The sequence below is a fragment of the Elgaria multicarinata genome, chromosome 13 (genome assembly GCF_023053635.1).
Source record: "Elgaria multicarinata webbii isolate HBS135686 ecotype San Diego chromosome 13, rElgMul1.1.pri, whole genome shotgun sequence".
NCBI classification, from domain to species: domain Eukaryota; kingdom Metazoa; phylum Chordata; class Lepidosauria; order Squamata; family Anguidae; genus Elgaria; species Elgaria multicarinata.
This window is the reverse complement of record NC_086183.1, coordinates 8,245,621-8,267,899: the sequence shown is the minus strand read 5'-3', so window position 1 is coordinate 8,267,899 and position 22,279 is coordinate 8,245,621. Positions and strand designations below refer to the sequence as shown.

The 22,279-nt window shown below is 51.1% G+C and overlaps 2 protein-coding genes across 2 annotated transcripts in view; one reads left to right on the top strand and one right to left on the bottom strand.

The window, feature by feature from the left end:
- PPT1 (palmitoyl-protein thioesterase 1) overlaps positions 1 to 22,279 on the bottom strand; it is a 276,709-nt gene that overhangs the window by 218,302 nt on the left and 36,128 nt on the right. The window lies entirely within an intron of this gene.
- Positions 16,576 to 22,279, top strand: part of CAP1 (cyclase associated actin cytoskeleton regulatory protein 1) — a 28,919-nt gene continuing 23,215 nt past the window's right edge. Inside the window, exon 1 of the mRNA XM_063140814.1 lies at positions 16,576 to 16,667. The gene's annotated coding sequence lies outside the window, so the exon portion shown is untranslated. The remainder of the gene's footprint in view (positions 16,668 to 22,279) is intronic.

Sequence of the window (22,279 nt, the reverse complement as noted above, 5' to 3'; positions counted from 1 at the left end):
GCTTTTTTATATTATATTTTATATTATGGTTTTATACTGTTGCTTTATACTTTGAATGTTTTTAATTTTTGTGAACCGCCCAGAGATCTCCGGCTATTGGGTGGTATAGAAATGTAATAAATAAATAAATAAACCAACATACGTCAACAGGGACACCCAGAGCGCCCCCTCCCCTCCCCAGTGCCCCTTTCTCCCAGCACCCTCTGGGCCCAGCCCCTTTCAAAGGGTTTCCTGGCCTGCACATGTGAATCCATGACACCGACATGCGGCCCCAGCTGAAGAGAACCCTTCCTTGGCCCCAGGGGCCGTTTTCTCTCGAGGCCTCGCCTGCCTGCAGCTCCAGGCCCCTCCCCTCCCTTCGCCCCACAGGTTCCAGCGGACCTAAGGGGAGTTCCCCCCAAGAGCACTCAGGGCAGGGATTTCCCATTGGCCTCATCCAGCAGCCATCTTACGTCGCCTCTGCTTGGATGTAGGAGCCGCCTGGGACAATGCCGGCAGAGATGTTCGGAAACCTTTGGAGTTTTGCTTCCATGCAGCCCTTCAGCCCCCTCGCTGTTTGCAAAGGCTCTGGGTGGCCAGCCTGCCTTCGGCAACATTTGGGGACAGGACAACCGTGGAGGGGGGGGCAGTGGCAGAGTCCAACCCCTGGGGGTCAACAGATCCCAGACTGGGGAGGAGGGCGGTGGGGAGATCCCCATTCCCAGGGGCCCCGGTGACGAGTCCCAATCTCCTCCTCTCCTCAGGCAGAAGCCACGAGGACCATCGGCAGGATCATCCAGTCCACGGATGACGTCACGGCACTGGAGGCCCGGTTCCCGGAACTTCTGCTGGCCTTGGTGAATAACATCATGCAAGCCGCCGGCCTGCAGAGGACGTCCGAGGGATCCGAGAGCCCAGACATCGGCTCCCTGCCTCCTAAGTAAGTCACGGCACAGGGAAATCGGGGGCAGAAGGGGCCTGGTCTCCCCACGCTTCAGTGGGCATGGGAGAGGCCCCCTGCCCCACGTTCCCCGGCAGTGGAGATGTTTGGGGCAGGGAGGCGTCCTCTGGGCACGAGGGCCCTTCTCCCCAGACATGCCATTTCCTGGCTGAAAAGGCCCCCTTCGCCCGGGCAAGCGGTGCCTCAGTGACTCTGGCCTCCCCCTCTCCTCTGCAGAGAAACAACAGCCATCATCCGGATGCTGCTGAAGCGGGCGGCAGCACACGTGGCGGTGGACCCAGTCTGCTGGTACAACTTGTGCCGCCCTAAGACCTGCCTGGACGGAGTGGCCGTCCTGGTGAGGTAAGAGGGAGCGTGGCGCCTTTTGTCCGAGGGGGCCCGAAGGTCAGCCCCTCCCGCTCTCCGCGAGGACGTTCCCTCGCAGTCAGCCGGGGCTCTTGTGTGTTGCAGGACCCTCCTCGCAGCATCGCCCTCCACGCAGCAGGGCCTCCAGGAACACCTGAGGTCCCTCATGGAGAGAGAAGAACCCACGGAGCATGCGGTGGCAGCGGTGGCCTTCTTCATCGAGGTAGGAGCAGCCGTCGCCCGTGAGAGAGACTGGGCAGGGCTTGTACTGGAGAGGCCGGGGGGCCCAAGCCAGTCTTTCCCGGGGGCCACAGGGGCCCAGCTGCAGCTGGAGATGGAGGAGTGCAGGGCGGGAATCCAGCTGGGTGGGTGCTCAGGGAGCGGAGGTTGTGCCAGTCTCTCTCGGCTGCCCGTGCGGCCTCGTCTTAACGCTGGCGGGGGCTGCTGCTGGGCCCTAATCCGGGCATAGGAGGATCAGAGAGGATCACCCAAAGGGGCTGGAAGTCAGGCCAGGAGTCAGGCAGGCGAGGGTCCAAGCATTAGAGGGGCAGAAGCAGTCCGTGGGACGGGGCCCAGAAAACGGGGTTCCCGCACCTCCCCTTGTGGGAGCAGAGCAGCCTCCTCCTCCTGGAGAGGCCTGGTTCCTGGGCGAGGCTGGCTGTTCCTCCTGTGCTCCCGCTGGGGTTTGGACGTGGGGGGTGGGGAGGGGACACCCACAGCCCCCGCAGGGGCAAAGCGACGTGCAGCGTGGCGGAAGTGAGCTGATGCGCTCAGGGCTGGAGCACCCAGACCATCACCTTTCGGTGGGGCTCCAGGTATTGATGCGGTTTCTGCTGGCTTCCTCCATTTCAGCTGCTGCTCAGCGACACGTGCCCTGTCTCCCTGGAGAAGACCTGGCCGCTCCTCGCGGGCTGGCTGGCGCACCCCAGTCAGACTGCCTTCCAGCTGAGCAGGAAGGGCCTTCTCCACCTCTACGTCAGCTGTAAGAGGGTAAGTGGCAGCAGCCACACACGAGCCCAGGAGTGGCTCTCGCCCTTCCTACTGAGGAACTGCCACTCTTCGTGCACCCACGGCTAAGGGGGCCCCTACGTGGCACCCCCCCCACACACTCACTTTCCCAGCGGTTCCTCTGTCTCTGTCTCTGCTGGCTTTATTTCTGGGCAGTAACCGAAGTAGCAGGATGGCGGACCGGGCCCTGGGTTCGACAGCTCCTGTCGCATCCAGGGTATTGCAGCCAAGGGAGGGGTTTCTTGATGCTTCCCTGTCCGTAGCCAGCTCATGGTGGGATCAGGCATGATCCTTTCCGTTTTATTGCACTTTTCCAGCGGAACTTTGTCCCTGAAAGTGCTCGGTGTTCTTACCCCTGTGGTATCCCGGCGGGTGGCTGGAAGTTCCAGGGAGGACTTTTAGCTCAGAGCGAATGCAGGGCTTTCCTCACAAGGGAGTCATCTGATCTCACCCGGAGGGCAACCTCTTAGGAGATAGGACAGGATCCTCCTTCTCTCCCCGCAGAGGAAGAGGCCCGAGGAATTCATCCAGGGCATACTTGGGTCCTTTGACGGAGACGCCACCTTGGCGGCCCTGGACTTTGCCCAGCAGCTGTGGCGCCACCTCCCTGAGCAAGAACAGGTGCCTCTGAACGCTCCGCTGGCTGCCCAGGTCTGCCTTCTTTTCCACCACGTGAGTATTGCACGCTAGCCCTCGAGGGGTGCTCCGTCCAGCACAGAAGCTGGGGCAGGCGTGACCGACGGAGACTCAGCCCCGGGCCCCGTCACTCGGATTCTCATCGGTTGGGGAAGAGGGCATCTCCGTGGTGACAGAGGTGAGGAAACGATTCTGACGTTCCTCTTTGTTCCTTCTTCGTAGGAATCAGCTCAGGTCCGAAAGGCAGCCCTGCATTACTACCGGGTTCTTCTGCAGCACCAGGAACCTCATGAGGAGAGGAGGCGGAAGGTCACAGACCTCATAGCGGCCCTGATGCATGTGGAGGACGAGGACGAGGCCGTGGCAGAGGTGAGGCCCCTCCGTGCCCCTCCAAAGGGCTTCTGGCTTCCCCACGGCAAACGTCCTCCGTGGCTCTTGCGGCAATTCACCCATGGATGCCACTCCTGGGGATCTCAGCTCCTTAGTCTCTGTGCAGGAGCCCTTCCCTGCCTGGAGATCTCTTTTTCCGCCTTCTAGCATCTCATTGTCTGCTTCTATTCCTTCGAAGGCAGCGAAGGACATCGCCCAGCGCCTGACGGAGGACCTGCAGTGGGACCTGCCCTGGCACGTTCTGGCGAGGGAACCCTTCAGCCTGCAGGAGCTGCTGCACAAGATCTCGAAGCGACTGGTAAGAACCCTTCTCTGTCCCGCTCAGGCAAGAGCGGGGGGGGGGGGGGCGACTTCCCAGAGGGCTCAGCGTTTGCGCTTTTCCGTGTCATCCTAGTTACGGCACTTCATGTCGAGGTGTGAGCTGGAGAGCGAGGTGTACGACATCATGACCTACTTCCGCAGCAAGCAGGCTTCAGTGAGGAGGACGGCTGCCATGTTCCTGGGTAAGGAAGCACAACCTCTGGGTCTCCCTTCGTGGACAGCCCCAGGTCAAAGGGCGGCCTCTGGCCCAGCCTTGGAGGATGTGGGGCGCCCAGGAGAGGCCTGGCTCTTTCTGCGTTTGATGGAGCGCCTGATCCTGGCTGGGCAGGACCACCTGTGCAGTTTCCCCCAAGGCCCAGTGCAAGATGCGAGCCCCTGGAGGTGTTGCTCAGGCTGCCTCGGGGCTCCCGGGAATCAGAGGCGACTGGGTTCCCTCTGCGAGCGAATGGGATGCAGACCGTGGCCGTGGACAGCTCAGGTCTCCTATGGCTCCCTCCGTGTCTCTCCAGGTCACCTGATGCACAAGGATGGCAGCGTCATCATTGAATGCGTCATCGACACCTATCATGCTTGTAAGTGAGGAGCTGCGGGTGTCACTTCTCCCGGGCGGAAAACTGTAGGGTGCTCAGCCCACGTTCCTCCCTTTCCTTCCACTTCCCTCCCTGGGCGGATGGCGGTGCGGAGGACTGCAGGGGACGGGTGCTCCCGCTGGCTGGGCATTTTGTGGCGCGTGGGTTGGTGTTCCCAGTAGGACTGCCACCTCTCAGGGCGGAAGCCAAGGTGTCCCTCTGGCCGCTTCCAAGGCCCGGCCCTTTGACGTGGTGCGCTTCAGGGCCCGGAGAGGGTCCCCTCGGTGTCACCGGGCCTGGCTGTGAGCTGCCTTTCTCGTGCGTCCCCGCAGTTGTCGACCTCCTGATCCGCGACAAGGACCCTGCTGTCAGGAGAGTCGGCTACCGGACAGGGGACATCCTGCGGAAGAACTTCGCTCTCCACTCCCGCCGCGGTGTGCGGGCCGCCGTCCGGCGCTTCGTTGCGGGCTGTAGGCGGACGAGGTACCCGCCAGAGTACGACGACCTCCCTGCCTGATGGAATGGTAATTGGAGCAGCACGGCTGAGGGCCTGGCGGGTTGCAGGAGCCCTCCCTCCGACGGGGCTTCGGGGCCCTTGCGGTGGCTGGATTCTGCTGGGCTCCACCAGTCCGGGGCTGCGCATCCATGAGATGGTTCTATGAGGAAGCCGAAGCGCCGAGGAACACGGAGCTTTTCCCAAGCGGATGCTGCCTTTGGGATGTTTCCTCTGGCGGAAGACAGGCGGGGCGGAGGGCTGGAGTTTTAGGGAAGGCTGGATTCCCTTCCGGTCAGGGTGCCATAGCGAGAGAGGCTTATTCTTGTGGACGTTTCGCGTGAGGAGTAGGCTGGGAATCCACAACCCCCCTAAAGATTGCTGTTGCTTCGCTTAGCGGCTGGGAAGAGTCCTCCTCTCCCTGTCTTCGTGTCCCTGGGAAAGGCTGGCACAGCCCCAAATCTCTCCTCTCTCTGTGTGTCTTTCAGGAATGAGATCTCCTGGACTTCTGGCTCGGAACACCGCCTGGGAGCCATGCCGCAGCCCCCCAGGGAAGTGACGTGAGGCCGAACAGCGAGGGGGAACCTGGCTCCACCCCCTGAGCCCATGCAGCCCCACCCCTAGTCTCAGGAGGCCCCTCCCCTGCACAAGTGACCTTCTCTGGGATCCTTTGCTGGGTCAGGAGGGGCTGTGGGGCCGCAAGGGAAGAGGAAGGAAGGAAGGTCATCTCCCCTCACCTCCATCTGCTGGGGGGTGGAGTGCCCCCTTTTTACTCCTGAACCCCTTTCCCCTGCTCCCAAACGGCCTCCAGGCCACCGCCCCTGCCCCCTTCCCCGCCAGGATGTGCTGCTCCTCCTCCCCTCCCTCTCCGGCAGCCAAACCCCGCGTCCCCCTTCGTTCCCTGCCGCCTTCCCCAGGCAGCGTCAGCCGCAGAGCAGCCCTGGAAGCAGAGAGGCCCCTGGGAGCCCAAGAGGCTAGTGGGAGGAGGAGGAGCAGGAGGAGGAGGAGGAGGAGGAGGAGGAGGAGGTCAGGTACAGGGCCGGAGCCCTTGTTGAACTTTATTAGGAATTATTTTCTTTATTAGTGCATTTATTAGTGCATTTATTAGGAATCCTTTTGGACTCTCTGTGCAGGTAGAAATCTGTGGGAAGTTCCCGTGGGACTAGCTGTCTCGCTCCCTGGTGTGGCCTTGAAGCCCGAAAGTCTCCCTGGGAACTTGGGACTGTTTTGGAAAGGAGGGGGCCCACTTTTTGAAGGAGTCACTTTGAATAGGCTTATAAGCGAGACTGCAGAGCTGAAAGCCTTGCTAGGTTCCATCCCTCGAGGCAAGGCCTGAAATCCCGGCTGTTTGGATTCCACCTCCGATTGGGACTTTGAAAGCACTTTGCACGTGGACGCGCTGCTATTGGGACTCTGGATTTCTAAGGACGGTGCCATGAGGAGAACTTCCAGCTTTGCAGTCTCGCTTATCAGCCCCTTCACAGCCACTTGACAGACAGGTCCTCTGACCTGAGCACCATGCCCATGTGCCAACAGGGCGGGAGCGCACAAGCCACGAAGGTGAGGCTACCATCTCAGGGACCCCTTCACTAAGGGGGCCCCACCTTTCCAAAACACTCCCGAGTTCCCAGAGAGCCTTTGGAGCTTCAAGGCCACACCAGGGAGCCCGAGAGCTACTCCCGTGGGAGCTCCTACAGAGACCCGCTTGCCCAGACATCCCAGAACGATGCCTCATAAATCGCCCTACCTTCAACCAGGCCTCTGGCCTTGTACCTGGCAGAGGAGGAGAGGCGGCCAGGCCAGGGAGCAGCGGGGGTCTCTCCGGCCCCTGCCATTGCTGCTCCCCCGGTGTACGAGACGGGGTCGGTCAGGAAGCTCCTCCCGCCCTGGCTCCGCCCTCCCCTCTCCACAACTCCGAGGCTGGGGTCCCCATTGGGAGGGGGCTCTCCTCTGCTTCCTGCCCCCCAAAAGCCCAACGCTCCCACCTGTCCTGGCCCGGAGGCAACTCAGAGACGTCCCTTTGCCTGCTACGGTGGGGGCCGGGGCCAGGTCCTTGCTGCGTTGTGTGCTCTCCCCCCCTCAGGAGGAGATGCACCGGGGAGGAGGATTCTCCCGGCTGCATCCGGGCCCCACCACCGCCACCCAATCCCCGAGCGAACCGAGCTGGACGTGGCTTCGGCTGCCGGAGTGGGAAGGGGGGAGGAGCAGAGCCGATGAGACTGACGCCGTTTTCTGGTCCTGCAGGTGCCCCTTGCCCTGGAGCCTCCTGGGACATCGAGGGAGGAAGAAGAGGCGGTCTGGAAGATGGGGCCCAGGAAAGAAGAGGCCGTGCCGTTTGGCCCTGCTCCGCGTCTCCTCCCTCAGGCCCGTTTCCAGCCTGGCAGCCTCCGCCGGCCCTTGGTGCAGTGTGGGAGGTTCTGGTCGCCAGTTTCCATCTGGGGCCGCGTAGGAATTTTCCCCCCTCCAAGACCCACAGAGGGGGTTTTCGCCTACGCCGCACTGGCCAGGGCCGGAGCCATCAGGAGTTGAGGATGATGGGAGGCGACTGAGGACCCACACCGATTCACAGGGACCAGCACGGGCGAGAGCATGTAATGTAACCCTTTATGTAACCCTTTATGTAACCCTTTAAATTGTCATGAATAAACTTTGTTTCCCATTTCAAACCTGGACTGTTGCCTCGTCTCCTCGTTGCTGGGTTCTGGATGCAAATCCCCTTAGGAAGCTTTTCATTTGCGTCTTTTAGCTGTCGTCCCGAACAGATAGAATTCAGTGGAAACGTTGAGAATGATTCCTCAACCGTCACCAGAGAGTTACCTGGGCCCAGTGAGCAGCCCAGCAGCCATCTCCTGACCTGATCCGTCTCCAAAGAGCCCCAGGTGCAACGACTTCCAGCAGCCTCGTCTGGAGAGCAGTGATGAGAAGAGGGGCTTGAGCTGAGGCCTTGGAGCCCTCTGAGTCCTCATCGCCAGCTTCAGAGAACAGGAGAGGAGGGCAGACGGAGAAGAGGTGTGTGCTTGTGTGTGTGTGGGAGAGAGAGACACACACCAGAGAGGTGGGGAAGGTCTCTCTAGAGGCCTCATCCTCTGGTCCAGCACCTGCAGCATGAATATGTAGACCTGATGCGCCTCTAAGCAGTCCATCCAGGTGCGTTGCGAACCTTCACAGAGCGCTTTTGAGAGATGCAGCGGGGGCTGGGGAAGCCCAGTTTTGTGGCTGGGGCGGAGAATCCAAATGGCAGCCCTCTGTTTGCTTGGGGCCCCATGCTTAGTGCGGTTCGCCTGCACAGCCTTCTCCATGTTGAGCAGGAGCACCACGAGAGCCCTTCCACTGGGTTCTCTCCAGCCGTCTGTAGGCATTCTCCTTGGGTGCAGAATCACTGGTGGTAGCTATTTATTTATTGAGGTTTGGAGCAGAAGTTCCTTTGCATCTGTTTGGGCTCTCAGAGAGTACTTTGTCTTTTGGTAGCAGTAACAGTCAGCTAAATAGGCGCTAGCAACAGGGCCTGTCCTCATCATTTGCCTCAGTGAGGCGTCGTCCACGTTCCATCCCCAGCACCAGATTATGTGGCCTCCAGTGGACAGGAAACGTCGGGTTTTTTCTGGAATCGGATCCACCAGAATGTGTTCCTGTGGGCACTAAGGCAAATTTCCATGGATTAGGTGGTAGAGAACATTACAGTTCCTTATTCCTTTCCTCTCAAACACCCGAATATAGACACCAAAAGCTGCTGCGGTTGAATAAGCTACCACCCAGCACTAGTTCGTTAGTGACATTTATCCTGGAGTGTTGAAAAAGGTAAAAACTCATCAGCTGAGCCTATTGGCTGATCTACAGCATAAATTCCACCATTAATCCAATTCCTTCACACACACAAAGGTGCTTCTCCATTTTCCCATCAGGATTCCCCTAGGAAGTTTAGGTTTCCCCTGATATCAAAGTTTTCATTTGCATCTTTTAGCTTGAAACAAATGAAAAACAATGTTGAAGATTTCTATGCTGTGATTCAATTAGTAATTAAAACAGGACAATCCAGTTTGGGTTGCAGATGTGTAGCAAAAATAGCTCGCTCCGTGGTGTACCAAGTCCAGTTCAGCACACAAGGAGGAGAGGAGGAGAAGTTTGGGTCAAACAGCGTTTATTCTGCAGAATAAAGAGGCACGGGAGCTAATTGCAGCAAAGCATGTGCCTACCTCGCAAGGGCAGTAGCTAGGTGTTTATACACTACCTTCTCAGGCGGCCGCATACGCAGGCACCATCTAACAGGAACTTTCTAGCTGAAAAGGAAGTACATGGAAATACAGTCTCTGTTCTTTTAGGCATCTACTAAAAGAGATAGGTACTCACTGTTCTTTAAGAGAACATTCACTTGATTTCGGTTGCCTAAGAATTTCTTGGCTTCTTAGACATTTCAATTTTGCAACATTTCGTTAGCAACTACCGTAGGTTACTCTGGTTCAGAGCTGGGCACTTCTCCAGCGGATGTAGATGATACAATTTAAAAGGATATGAACCCTTTGGACTAGAGGGGCTTACGGGCATTTATTATAAAACATTCCTTGGTATTTTAGACTTTTTCTCTTTTTAAAAAAGAAATGCACTAACACAACAATCCTGTGGAGGCCGGGCCTCTTGCCAGGGCTTTCAAAAATGCAGCGGTAGCCAAAATCCAAGTGGTCAGATGCCCTTAATGCCCAAAGTAGGCTGAAGATAAAGCGCCTCCAGTATCCGAGGCAGTAAGCTTGTATACACTAGTTGTTGAGGAACATGGGTGGGAGGGTGCTGTCCTCTTTGTGGGCCCCTGGTGAACAGCTGGTTCGACACTGTGTGAACAGAGTGCTGTACTAGATGGACCCTTGGTCAGATCCAGCAGGGCTCTTATGTTCCTGGTGTGGAGAAAGTGGATAGGGAGTTGTTTTCCGCTGTGGCACCCCGGTTGTGGAACGAGCTCCCCAGAGAGGTCCGCCTGGCGCCTACACTGTACTGCTTTCGTCGCCAGCTGAAGACCTTTTTATTCACTCAGTATTTTAACACTTAATTTTAACTTAAATTTAAATTTTGCTGTTTTAACTCTGTATTTTAATCTTATATCAACTTTGCTGTGTGGTTTTATCCTGGTTGCGCTTTTTATACTGTATTTCGTAATTATGTTTTAACCTGTTGGGTGTTTTACTGTGGTTTTAATTTTTGTGAACCGCCCAGAGAGCTTCGGCTATTGGGCGGTATAAAAATGTAATAAATAAATAAATAAATAAAATAATAAATTTCCTCCCTCTCTCATAATTCTAGAACCCAGGGTCACCCAAGGAAGCTAAATGGGAGATTCAAGACAGATAAAAGGAAGGACTTCTTCATACAGCTCTTTGTTAAACTATGGAATTTGTTACCAGAAGATGTAGTGATGGCCACGAATTTAGTGGCTTTAAAAGGGGATTAGACAAATTCGTGGATGATAAGGCTACCTATGGCCATTTCTACACCTGCCTTTTTTCCAGGGATCGTCCTGGGATCATCACTGTGCATGCAAATGACACACAGGGAATCCCGGGAGCAGGCAGGGACGATCCCTCCATTTTCCTGGGATGTAGAAAGAGCCTATGGCTACTAGTCCTAATGGCTATATGCTACCTCCAGTATCAGAGGCACTATGCCTATGTACCCAACTTGCTGGGGAACATGGGTGGTAGGGTGCTGTTGCAGACATGTCATGCTTGTGGGCTTCCCACTGTTTGGTCACTGTGGGAACAGAATGCTAGGCTAGATAGGCCTTTGGTCTGATCCAGCATGGCTCTACTTATGAAGAATGGCAGATACTTAGGTTACAATTTCTTATCCAATTGTAAGCACAGGAAAGTGAGTCAAAGTGTTAAGACTTCCTTTGTTTCAACATTGAGCAGACAAGCCCCCCCCCCCCGATGCCTGTTTAGAGATGTATTCCATTTTTTAATAAGAGTTAACTGCACCAATGGTGTAACACTGAGTGACTGGGTTCACACAACACACTAACCTATGATGGTTTATTTTGCAGAATAACCCATGATGGGTTGTCTGTGGGATTTTCCCGCTCCAGGCCAGGCTGTGTTATTTCCCCCAAATAAGCCACCCTGAGAACCCACAGTCTGCAGTAAGGGCTATTTTACCTATGGTAGGTTAGTGTGTTGTCTGTTGTGCAGTGTGGGTTACAGAGATCAGCAAGAGCAGCCAAAAATGCTGCCACCACTCTGCTTCTCTCAAGTGAACCCTATTCCCATCAGGAAGCTGGGATACCTGCGGAGCTGGGCGGGAGGACTACAGAAGGAGGAGGAGCAAGGCTTTTTTTAAAAAAAAACCACAAACACCAAATTCCTCTGTGTAGTTTGTTTGCCTGAATGTCTGATGGGAGTACAGTGGGTTGTACACCTACCTAGTGTAGCATGCCACCCACCGTGGGTTAGCATGATGTGTGAACCCAGCCGGTAATTCACACATGTCTCATTGCACTTCCTGAGAGCATCCCCACAACCAAACATTGCCAGTATCTTTTAGTTGTGCGCTTACATCTCTGACCAACTGTCCCTGGCTTGGGACTCATCGTACCTCATGAGGGCAGTAGATGTTTAAGGAAGGCAGCTAAACTGAGAAAAAGGAAAGCCATTTCATTTCCCACAGAAGTTAAACACATACCACGGAGTTGTGCAATGAGTAACGAAAGAGCCTTCTAGAACAGTTCTGAAAGAGGTTTCTCTTTGTCTATTTGCTGGCTTGCCTAGGATTAAATATAGGTTCATGACCATCATAATGAGCGGGACGGGGTTGTCTGCAATCCTGCGACTGCATCTTCAGTGTCTGTACGCTGGATTGGAAAGCAATAGGTTAGTTTACAGCAGGGACTGGGAACCTCCTTTGATGGATCCCACCCCCAGTCGTCCCCCCCAACCAGGTTGCATGTTTCTTTTGCTGTTACTCCCATTAGTGATGGGAGATAAGATAAGGGAGTATTTAAAGGCAAATGACCTTTCATTACCCTGCAAAGTATGGAGCTATTTCAGAGACTTTGAGCTGGGCACTTTGCACGCTGTCAGCCATCAGCTGAGCTGTTGCACAGAATTGAGGTGCACATTTTGCAGGCAGGAGACCTGCTTCTTTGTGAGTAGACATACAGAGGCTTGGTAGTTGGGATGCTATTTGAAAGTGCTGCTGAGTGATTCAGTCCTGCTTACTTTTGAGTAGACATGTGGCAGCCTTGTTCTGCTGACTTTTAAGTAGGGATGTCGGAGGAATCCATTTGGGGTGGTGATGGAACTCAGAGAGTTTTCACGGGCTCGGATCCCAAGATTGCGGAACGTGTGGCCGGGCACCGCGGTTTGTCGCGTCTCCTTGCAGTTCCTCGCGAGGAGCCAGGACCCGCACATGGGACGCAGAGCTCCTCAGGGGCACTGCGCCCATTAGAGGTAGGGTAGGGGGAGTGGGGAAAATAATTATTTTTTTTAAAAAAAACCTACCTTTTGCGCACCAGTGCACATGTGCTCCTGCCTCTTTAAAAATAAAAAAATGGCGGGTGCGATGCCTCTCCCTCTGAGGTCATTGCGCACCGCGTGTGAATAGAGGGGGGATCTCGCGATAAAAACATCGCGAGATCTTTGCCCCTCCGTCCCGCAATAACAGGTAGGTCTAGCTAAGGCCTTGGGTTCTAGTCCCCTCTCAGCCATGAAGTTCACTGGGTGACTTTGGGCCACTTATTATTAGCCTAACCTACCTCACAAGGTTGATGTGAGGATAAGCTAGAGAGAAGGAGGATCATTTACAATGACTTGAGGCTCTTAGCAGGAAAAGTGGGATGTAAATGTAACAAATTAGAATAGACTAGTCTCCGTGAAAAGCAAGGCACTAGATGTCAGCAATTTGACATCTTTGGCGTGCACACACACACATGGTAAATCCACTGGATTTGATTCCCTCCTAGCAACAACACAAATATTTCCCGTTAGCCCCATTTCTTGAATGTAAAGAATCCTAGAAATAGAGCAGACGTCTCTGCAGATAAATTCGAGAGCGCACCAGGCCAGTATTACGTTTGCTTGTTTCTAGTTTCTACATGCCTGTGACTGTAGACGTTACCATCTATGGTAAAAAAAAATACAAGGGCAGGAAGTGGTGGTAAAAACAGCCAACCTCACTGGGGTGTCTCCTCCTTCCTCTCGTCGATGTGTCCAAGAAGTATCACAGCTTTTATGGACAAGACTTCTTTGCAAACAGATGGAGCCCCCCCCCCCTGCTCCCCTGGCCCCATATTTATTTATTTTTAAAAGCTCTCTGCCTTCTGAGGCTGGTAGATTAGGATTGGAAAAAGGAATGGTTGGGAATACAGCCAGTAGAGTGCAAATGGGATAAAAACATTTTTTCTAGATCGGGGTTTTCAAAAATGGTTGTGGAAACAAGATACAGGCTTCCTTTGAGACATTCTGCCTGACGGCATTGAAATCCACCACTCCTTCTTTAGTGCACTCTGTAGGATATTGAGCCAAGATCTACAGAAAAGGCCAATTATTGGATGTCCCTCTAGGCCCAATCCACCCTCAGGGGTAATTTTCCGCCTCCCCCCAGTTGCCGAATCAGGGGCATGGTGAGGTGAGGAGGGAGAGGCTTCTTCTGTGGGAACCCAGAACTTGCTGCAGGCCACGAGGGTGGGTGGTGGTGGAGAGGAGCGTTGGGGGCCTTCCACACACCACCCCATCAAGGAAATACGAGTCTCAGTGGCACCTTAAAGGCTAACAAACTTTCATGGACATTGTCTGTGATGAAGTGGACAGTGTCCAGAAAAGTTTAAGCCACAATAATTTGTTTTTAAGCCAGGGGGAAGAACTTTAGGCTGCTGCTGGTGATGGGGCAAATCCAACCCTCCTGGGGTCACAATATTAGGGTTCCCCAGATATCCACCCCCCACTTACCTTTTCCCCCAAACACTGGTTGTTTTGTGGTTTCTGAACTTTTGTGCAGTATTTTCCCCATTCTGAAAGGTGGCAGCGCCTCTCAAAAGGCTTACTTGCCTGTAGCAAGAGCTTTAAGTTGAAATATGCTAGTATTTTCGCTCCTTCCCTTTTGCCTTTTGCCTTGCCGCCACTGGAATGTGGCCCCCAAGAGCATCTCTGAAATTGAATTTGGCCCTCAGCCCGACAGATGCTCTGCACCTCTGCTTTAAACTTTAAAGTTTAAGGTACCACAAAGACTATTTTTCATTTTTGCTACAACAAACACAGGCTCTGAAAGTTGTTCCATAAAGGAAAGAGCCCTAAAGGAACTTTGGGCTCCTCTAAACAAGCGATTTATTGCATGCTCATGATTGGCCATTCATGGAAGTTTGTGGGTCCATTACACAACGTCGTCAATGACTAGGACATCTCCCGCACTATGCTCTAGAAATCCCGCTATTAAAAGAACCACTTTAAATGTGGTAATATCTTGGAAAATGTGGGATTTTCTGCATCTAGATGGCGCTGCCTCAATGCAAGTGAATGGAGCATGTTTAGAGGGGAAGTATTCAATTCAAGCCATGTGGTTGTCTCTCTCTGCCCATGTAATGCAGCCTATAACAATCATGCAAAAAAAGCAGGAAGTTCAAAGAAGCAGGAAGTACAAAGCCCCAGGTAAGCAACGCAATTTCCCCTTAATGTAGAGATGCTCTTTGTTGCTGACTAAGGGCCTATTGTAAGACCCCCAGTGTTTACTTTTATGTGCCAACATTGTGTGACTCCATCTATGTATTTTCTCACATGGAGCTGCCACAAGATCATCTAGCAATGATTATTTCCGTCTTGCCCTTGCCTCTTGCACCACCCATCACCCAGGAGGGTAACCAGGGCTGTACTAGATGGTTAGACCACTATCGCTGCAGTGCCTAAGCTACGACTTGTGTCTTGTGAGTGACATAGAAGAATTTATTGAAAGAAATGGACCCCATCCCAGAAGAGAGGCATGCCTTAAGTTGCTTACTGAATTGTCACTGAGTCATTACACAGGGGGAAATCGTGTTTGCTTACCATCACTTCTCCATCCACGCATTTGTCCCTCATTGCTTCCTCTTTTGAAAGAGGAAGTAAACCACTTGCACATGACCCATTCAGTGGGCCGTTTTGACCCCACTACTTCTCCTATACACAGTAAGAGGTAGTGGCAATTTCTGTCTTGAAAAATAAGTTGGACTTACTGGGGTGTTCTTTTGTCGTGTGAAGGTGTGGGAGGTGCATGGGAGGCAGACAATGTCATGAGAGGGACCGGTGAAAATCCATGAGTGCCCAGTAACGAGCGTGCAATAAAACACTCGTCTGATGGAGCTATTAGTTGTATTTTCTGCATTTCAGTTTCTCTGACAGCATTTTGCATATCCCCCACGTCCCGCACATGTATATAAATCTGTCAATTTGAGGTTAACACTTCATGCATTTGATGATGTGGAAAGCCTATACCAGGATCAATTACAGTGCAATCCTATACATGTCTCCTTAGAAGTAAGTCCCATAGAGCTCAATGAGACTTATTCCAAGGTAGTGGGTATAGGATTGCAGCCTTAGGGTGTAGTCCCATGTATGATTAGACAAAAATAAATCCTATAACTCCTAGCATCCCACATACGGCATGCATGGCTGGGGAATCCTGGGAATTGTGGGACTTTTTCTGTCTAAAAGGCATAAGATTGCACTCTTAGGGAGGCTGCCTCTACATGAGTGTTTTTTTGCACACTTGTGATTGGATGCTCACATAAGTTTGCAGCTCCTTTTCATGACATTGTCACGCCCTGATGCTTCTCCCACTGTTTTCAAGCAGGAATCTGCCATTTTGTAAGATCCTAAAAGTCCTATAATAAATCAAAATCGCACAATAAAGCAGGGCCATCTTCTGGCGGTATAAACAAGGCGGGAGTGAGTGTATTTTGCTGATCATTAAACCTCTGAAGATTCTGGAAGATAAAAGCCTGGTAAGGCTGCAGGACTTTTGCTAAATGTGAAGAACCACTTAAGTCTTTAAGGGCACAACCCTATGCATATTTAGATAGAAAAAACTCCCAGCACGTGCAGCATTGCACTCTAAGGAGCCACAAGACTTGTAAAATCTTACCACAGGTTTACTCAGAAGCCAGTCCCATTGATGTTAATGACACATACTTATGAGTAAACCTGTTTAAAGGCTCAGACTCTAAACTGACAAGATGCTTTGCAACGTTTATCCTTGCAATATTGACTTACCATTTACTGAGTTAAAAATAATATGCCCTGAAAGAGAGTGACTTACCCCAGAAGAATTAGGCATCTCTGCTTTTTAATAATAATAATAATAATAATAATAATAATAAATTTATTTATTTGTTACCTGCCTCTCCCACTGGATCGAGGCGGGGTACAACACAAAATTGTTGATCAAAATGTTTTGATATTTAAATATACACACACGGTGGGCTTTTTTAATACTTCATATCACTTTTACTATATTTCACATCCCAAGTAGCCCAAACTGCACTGCCTGCAAAACATAGACAGAGATTACTACTTTGCACGACAGGCAGAAATTCAAAAGGTAAAGCTCTCCCCATCACAATATCTACGCTAGAAAAGGCTGCACCACTTAAATTTCTGCCTGTCCTGCCGGAACCCTAATAGAAGAGAGGAAATCCCCTCCTCAGCCGTCCGGCTTTGGCGCCTTTTACTTGCTGTCTATTATCCCCCCAATCTCCGCCCCCTTACAAGCTCCGCCCTCTCCGAAGAAGCCACGCCCTTTGTCCCCTCGCGCGCTCTTTTTCGTTCGTCGCGTCTTACCCAATCCCCAACCTCCCTCCTCCTCTTTTCCCGCCCTATCCGAACTGGGGAGGCGCGGCTAGTCTTCCTCCGCCCGCCTCTCAAGCGTATTTCCGGTAAGGCCGGAAGTGGCCTGGGGAGGGTAGCTGGGCGTCTCCAGGCGGAAGTGGAGCAGCCGGGAGGAGGCGAGCTGGGCAGAGGTGAGTGGGTGGGGGAGCCACACCCTGGGGGACTCCGCGAGGTAAGGTGGTGGCAGCTGAGGCTCTTCAGGTGCCCTGGGCTTGAGGGGAGTGGGTCGAGGGAGGAAGCGAGGGGGCTTTGCAGGGGAGGGGGCTTGCGCGGTAAATACGGTGCGCGCCTGAATGGGGCGGGGAAGGCAGGAGCCAGGAGCGCACTGGGGTGTTTTGCACGGTGGTGCTCAGAGTAGCCCTAATTCCTGTAATGTTTTTTCCGGCTGGAAGGGCGCTTCTGCTCTGCCCCACCGTGCTTGACAGTCTCGTTCGTCCTCGCGAGAAAGGACCCCTGGATCCAGGTCGCTGCCATCTCCGTCATTTGCTCCCTGCGGGGCCAGCGGAGGATGTTCATTTCCAGGGTTGCTTTGCGGTTACAGGGCCGTTAGTTGCAGGGCCGATGCGGCTTCATTCTCGGGAGTAAGTTCCGTTGGACTCGATCGGGCTTATGCGGACGCCTGCATCGACGTGTAGCCGTAGAACCGCAGTGTCAGGAGGCTGGGATGACCTGGCAAGCCTTGGAGTTGTGCAGAACTCTTCTCTGGTCTCGTCTCGTTGGAGATCTGGTTGTCCTTCCGGGGTTTTTTTTAGGGTTTTTTTTTTAGGTTTTGTCCAATTTAAAACGTTTCCTGAACACTTTGTCTGGTTGTAAAAATTAACATCAAATTTACTGTGCACAATCATCTGAAAAAGCGAGTTTATTTCCTCTGAAATAAAATATAGTTTGGGCTCCTAGGATCTGCAGATGTTCCCCAATCTGCATTGCGCTTTCAGTCTTGACTTTAGAACATAAGCGATAGCCACTGCTGACAAATGGCTTGGCTAAAGCTACCGACTCTGTATGTGGGTCCTAGACTAAGTAGGAATGTTCAAGCCCAACACGTTTTGTCCGATTTTGGTGGGGTGGAGGGGTGGGAAATAGGCTGAGAGTGATGAGCGTAGGAAGAGAAGTATACGTGAAGTACATCTGGGAAGAGACATAGAACTCAGTGTGATTTAGGATAGCTAGCCTACATGCCAAATGTGATGGGAAAGTATGTAAGTGTATTGTAGGTTACAAAGAGCCATGAAAAAATGAGATGCAGAGTCTGATTCTGAGAAGGAAGCAGAGTTTATAGCAGGCATTGTACTACATAGCTGACTGACAACCAAAAGGGGAAGGACTATGTTAGACACCCAGGATCCATCTTGGGATCGGGTTACCTTGGCTGTCATGCATTTGTGAAATTGAATTGAAGAGATGGTGGTGAATGAGAGAACTAGCTGGATGCAAAGGTAGCAGCAGGAGGGTGGATTTTTGGAGAAAGATGTCTTGATTCCATGAAAGGTTTTTGTGGTTCTCTGGTTGTCGGTGCATGTGATAAAGTGGTCTGGGGGCACAGTGAGAATTGAAGTAAGGTTTATCTTGGTATAGGAGGAATCTCGGGGGGGGCGGGAGGTTGGATGGGAGACAATTCCTTATTCTGGTGGTACTGGTTAAGTGTGGGCCGACTTTGAGATATCAGATGCATTGAAGTAGTGTTTGAGTCTGTGCATTAGATGGCTCAAGGTAGTTCACAGCATGAGGTCCCTATTATCATAGTTCACAGACCCTGAGTTACTAGTTGTGCTATATGCAGCCACCAAGGGTTTTGGGACTTGTGCAGCTAAATGGGAAATAACAGCTAGCACAGTTAAGTGTTCCTGCATTCTTCCTCTTGGTGGGCGGTGTAGGCAGAATTGTTAGCACATGCCTGCGTCATTGCTTCCTAAGTTGAACTGAATAATTTGCAGAGAAAGGCACAAATGCCAATAACGAGAGATAGAAATGTGTCATCTCCTCATACGCCCCCTTGATGTCACCAAATGAAGTGGACTGGCTGAAAGTTCTGGACAGACAAAAAGTACTATTTCACACAATGCATAATTCAGACTTGTATTTAACTTCTTGCCTGGTAGCTATAGGTGAAAAGGAATTGCGTGCAGGCGAGTGAGCAGGAGGACGGCGGATGGACAGATGGCGCCATATCTCCTCCGCCAGCCCACTTGGGTTTCTGTACTAGTCAAGGAGGAAGGAAAGTCTGTTCTCCTTGACCAGCACAGAAATGCAACGGGCTAGCAGAAGAGAGACATAACGTTCCATCTCTTCTTTGCCAGTTAGCTTGGTAGAAGTCAGGTGTTGTTTTTGTTTTCTTTTTAACTAGCCGAAGAGGCTAATCAAATGCTGGCTATGTGGGAGTTGCGTTTCCACGTTGGCTGTGGAGAGAAACCAAGCTGCTAGCCTCATAGTGACATTTTTTTGCAGGTTTAGTATCCTTTATTTAAAAGGAATTTACAGAAGTCACTGCCACAAGATCTGATGATGGTTACTAGATAGCTTTCAAAGGGGGTGAGACAAATTCTTTGGAAGGTATGATAGCTACATGAAATGTACATTCTCAGGTATAGGATACACAAGGATCAGATACTGGGGACAAACGGGGAAATTATCTCCTCCATAGACCCTACTTGTAATCTTCTTGGAGGCACGTAGTTTGTTTCTGTTGAAACAGAATGCCAGTATAGCTGGGCCCTTGGTGTGGTCCAGCAAGGCAGCTATATTAAATATAATTGCTATTGAATGAGCTGCTCTGCCTACAGATGTGCCTGCTGCTTTGAAGGACTCTGGCGCTTTTGTTTCCCAAATGCTGTGTGTCCCAGTTAAGAATGTTGGAAGAGGAACTGACTCTACTTAGTCATCAATTGCGTGAGGCACATGCTTCTAACAGTTAGCACAAGCAGCGGGGAGAGGAAGTGTTTATTTCTGGTTCTTCACTAGACATAACAGAGTAAAAGCCAGTGACTTAGATGCACAAGAAGCAATAACTAATCCCAGGTGTGCTTATCTTGCTGAACTCCGTTTTATAGAGAGAGAGCCTTACTTACAGTTCCATTAAAGCCTCTATCAGACAACTTCCTGGATTAATGGGTGGCAGCAAGCAATAGTTCTGTTCTCTTTAAAACATTCTTGTAATGTGTTGGAACAGAAGGTTTCACTGAATGCAGCTGCGTTCCTTCACAGATGCAACTTAGAGGAGTGTTTGTTGAGTTTTGGCTGGGGGTGCTCAGGCTCAGTTACCTGTTGCATTGTGGTATCAGCTGAGGGCCTGCTTAATCCCCTTGTTTGCCAAAGTGCAGAGGAGAGTGCCCAGGGCCTTCTCATTAGAGTTCTCTTCTCAAGTGGGTGTGTCTTGGCAGATCTTTCAAAAATCTTAGGAGACTTTGGACTGCTGGAGTAGCTGAAATGTTATAGACGTAACTTCCTTGTAGGCTGCTTTTGATTAGCCGTGCAATTTATGTGTGTTAAGAATTTGAGTTTTAATTTTGCAGGTAGTACTGCACAGCTTGCGCTAATTTGGTTTTTACATTTATATCCCACAAATATGCATTCTAGGTGACCTTGTGCTTGACCTACCTTGCAAGGTTGTTGGGAGAGACCCACATGCTGTGCTGAACTCCTTTGAGAGAGAGCGGGATACAAAGGATAGAAATGTCAGTGTTGGCAGCTTCTTTTGCCACCCATACAGCATGGAGGCTTCTGCACAATCCTGTGCTCGGTCCACTGAACGTTTTCTGCGCAAGCCTCCTTGAGGTCATGCCTTTCTCTTGTGGAAGAAAAGTTCCAAGCAACAACAGCTACATGTGTCTCCGTTCTTTTCAAATCTACTATCAAAACATTCCTTTTCCATTAACCTTTTAACTCTCTCAGTCCCTTTCCCCAGTTCAATTCAAGCCTAAGTACTTGTACCTAAACCAAAGTCTATTTCTGCAAAACTCCGCTTGCTGAGGTCATCTCTTGTTGCACATACCTCTCCGGTCTTTCCTCTCTCTGGCTGTGGTTTGGACATCACACTACACCATAGTTTATCAAGACGAGAATGAGCCTAGGCGCCCTCTCCCTCTGGTGCAGCTGTGTGGAAGGGTTCGAAAGCCTTTTTCTTCACTTTTTGATTAACCACAACTTGATGTGTTGTCTGCATCTGCCAAACTGTTTGAAACATGCAAACTTCAACTTGTGGCTTATGTAAAAGAATGTTGCTCTGTAAAGCACTATGTATCTCCATGGTGTTAAATAAATGAGGGTGTATTCCTGTGCTTGTTTCGATAGACCTTAAGTCCTACAATTCCCAGCCTCCCCCAGGCTGGGTTTGCACAGCAGAGGTGTTTTTTTAAGAGTCATACTAGTGACAAATGCAAGGGATAGGCTAGCAAGACTAGGACTACCTGCATCTCTCATTGAGACACTGAATCTTGGCTCCTGGTGCCAGGTCCAGTAAGCATATGGCTTTGACACTGATATGGCAAAGGAGCTTTCAAGTAATGGTATACTAATAGTATTCCAGTGTTACCCACCCCACCTGCCTTTGCTTTAGCTTCATGTTACATTCCACTTATTTCTTGCTGCCTATCATGGCTTTGGTAATGAAATGTGGTTTTAGTTTCTCTTTATGGGGCGACGTACCTCTGTTCTTTCCTACAGGGTGTATAACTGAAATGGCAGTAGGCTTTGGGATTGGGCAAAGCCCTTACACTTCCATGTCAAGAGTTTACGTTTGGGAAAGGAGGAGTCTGTTTACAGCATCTCATCTCACCTTAGATCTAGAATACTGCTGAGCATCTTATGTACTGGAGTGACTTTAGCAGCACAGCTTGGAAGGTTTTAAGGGATCCTTTTAAAGGCTGTGCTGTGGCAGAAAAAATATCCAGCAGGTTTGACCTCCCACATGGGCTTTCAGATTCTTGCCAGAGACATTACAATTCAATTGCAGTTCAGTTGTTGCAACAAAAACCTTGTTTTGCAGGCACTTGTAGTGAATGAGTACTTGGACATCTTAGTGTTTGAGTAAAACTTGTACAAGAACCACTTGTTAGGTGTAGAGGAAGGAATTCTTAAGAAAAGGCTGATGACATTCATAAAGCAAGGTGAGTGTTCTGGAGGAACGTCACTTGTTAGGTGTAGAGGAAGGAATTCTTAAGAAAAGGCTGATGACATTCATAAAGCAAGGTGAGTGTTCTGGAGGAATGTGCAGTCAGCCTTTCAGATTGTCAACAGCTTTACTTTGAAAACTGGCTCCAGCTACACTCGGTGTGCTTTTGTTATGAAGTGTCCTTGCCAGACCCCAAGGGGAAACTAGGGAAATCTGACATTTTAGAGGCAGGCACAGACTTCCTGATGTTCAGGAATTCTTTTCAACACAATCTACTTCCAAGAAGGCCCTGTGTTCCACAATGGAAAGACCTGCAACAGCTTGTCAAATTCCTCAGAGTTAGAAGCCAGTCTGCCTCTGAGCTTTCAAGTTGCAAGTAATCCCTGTATGTGAAATGCAATCAGACAGAGGGTAATGGACCTCTAATCCGATCAGACCCATATGGAACGCAACAGGGCTCGGGAGCACAGAATTGCACCTCTGTCTGCTCCATTAACCAGAAATCACTTTAGGAGGTGGTTTTTTTGTTGTTGTTGGTAATAAAATTTAGGTAGGGAGTTGCTGGATTCTGAAAGAGCAAGGAATGACCCACAACAAAGGTGTTTGTTTGCATTTTTATTTTCATTTTATATCCAC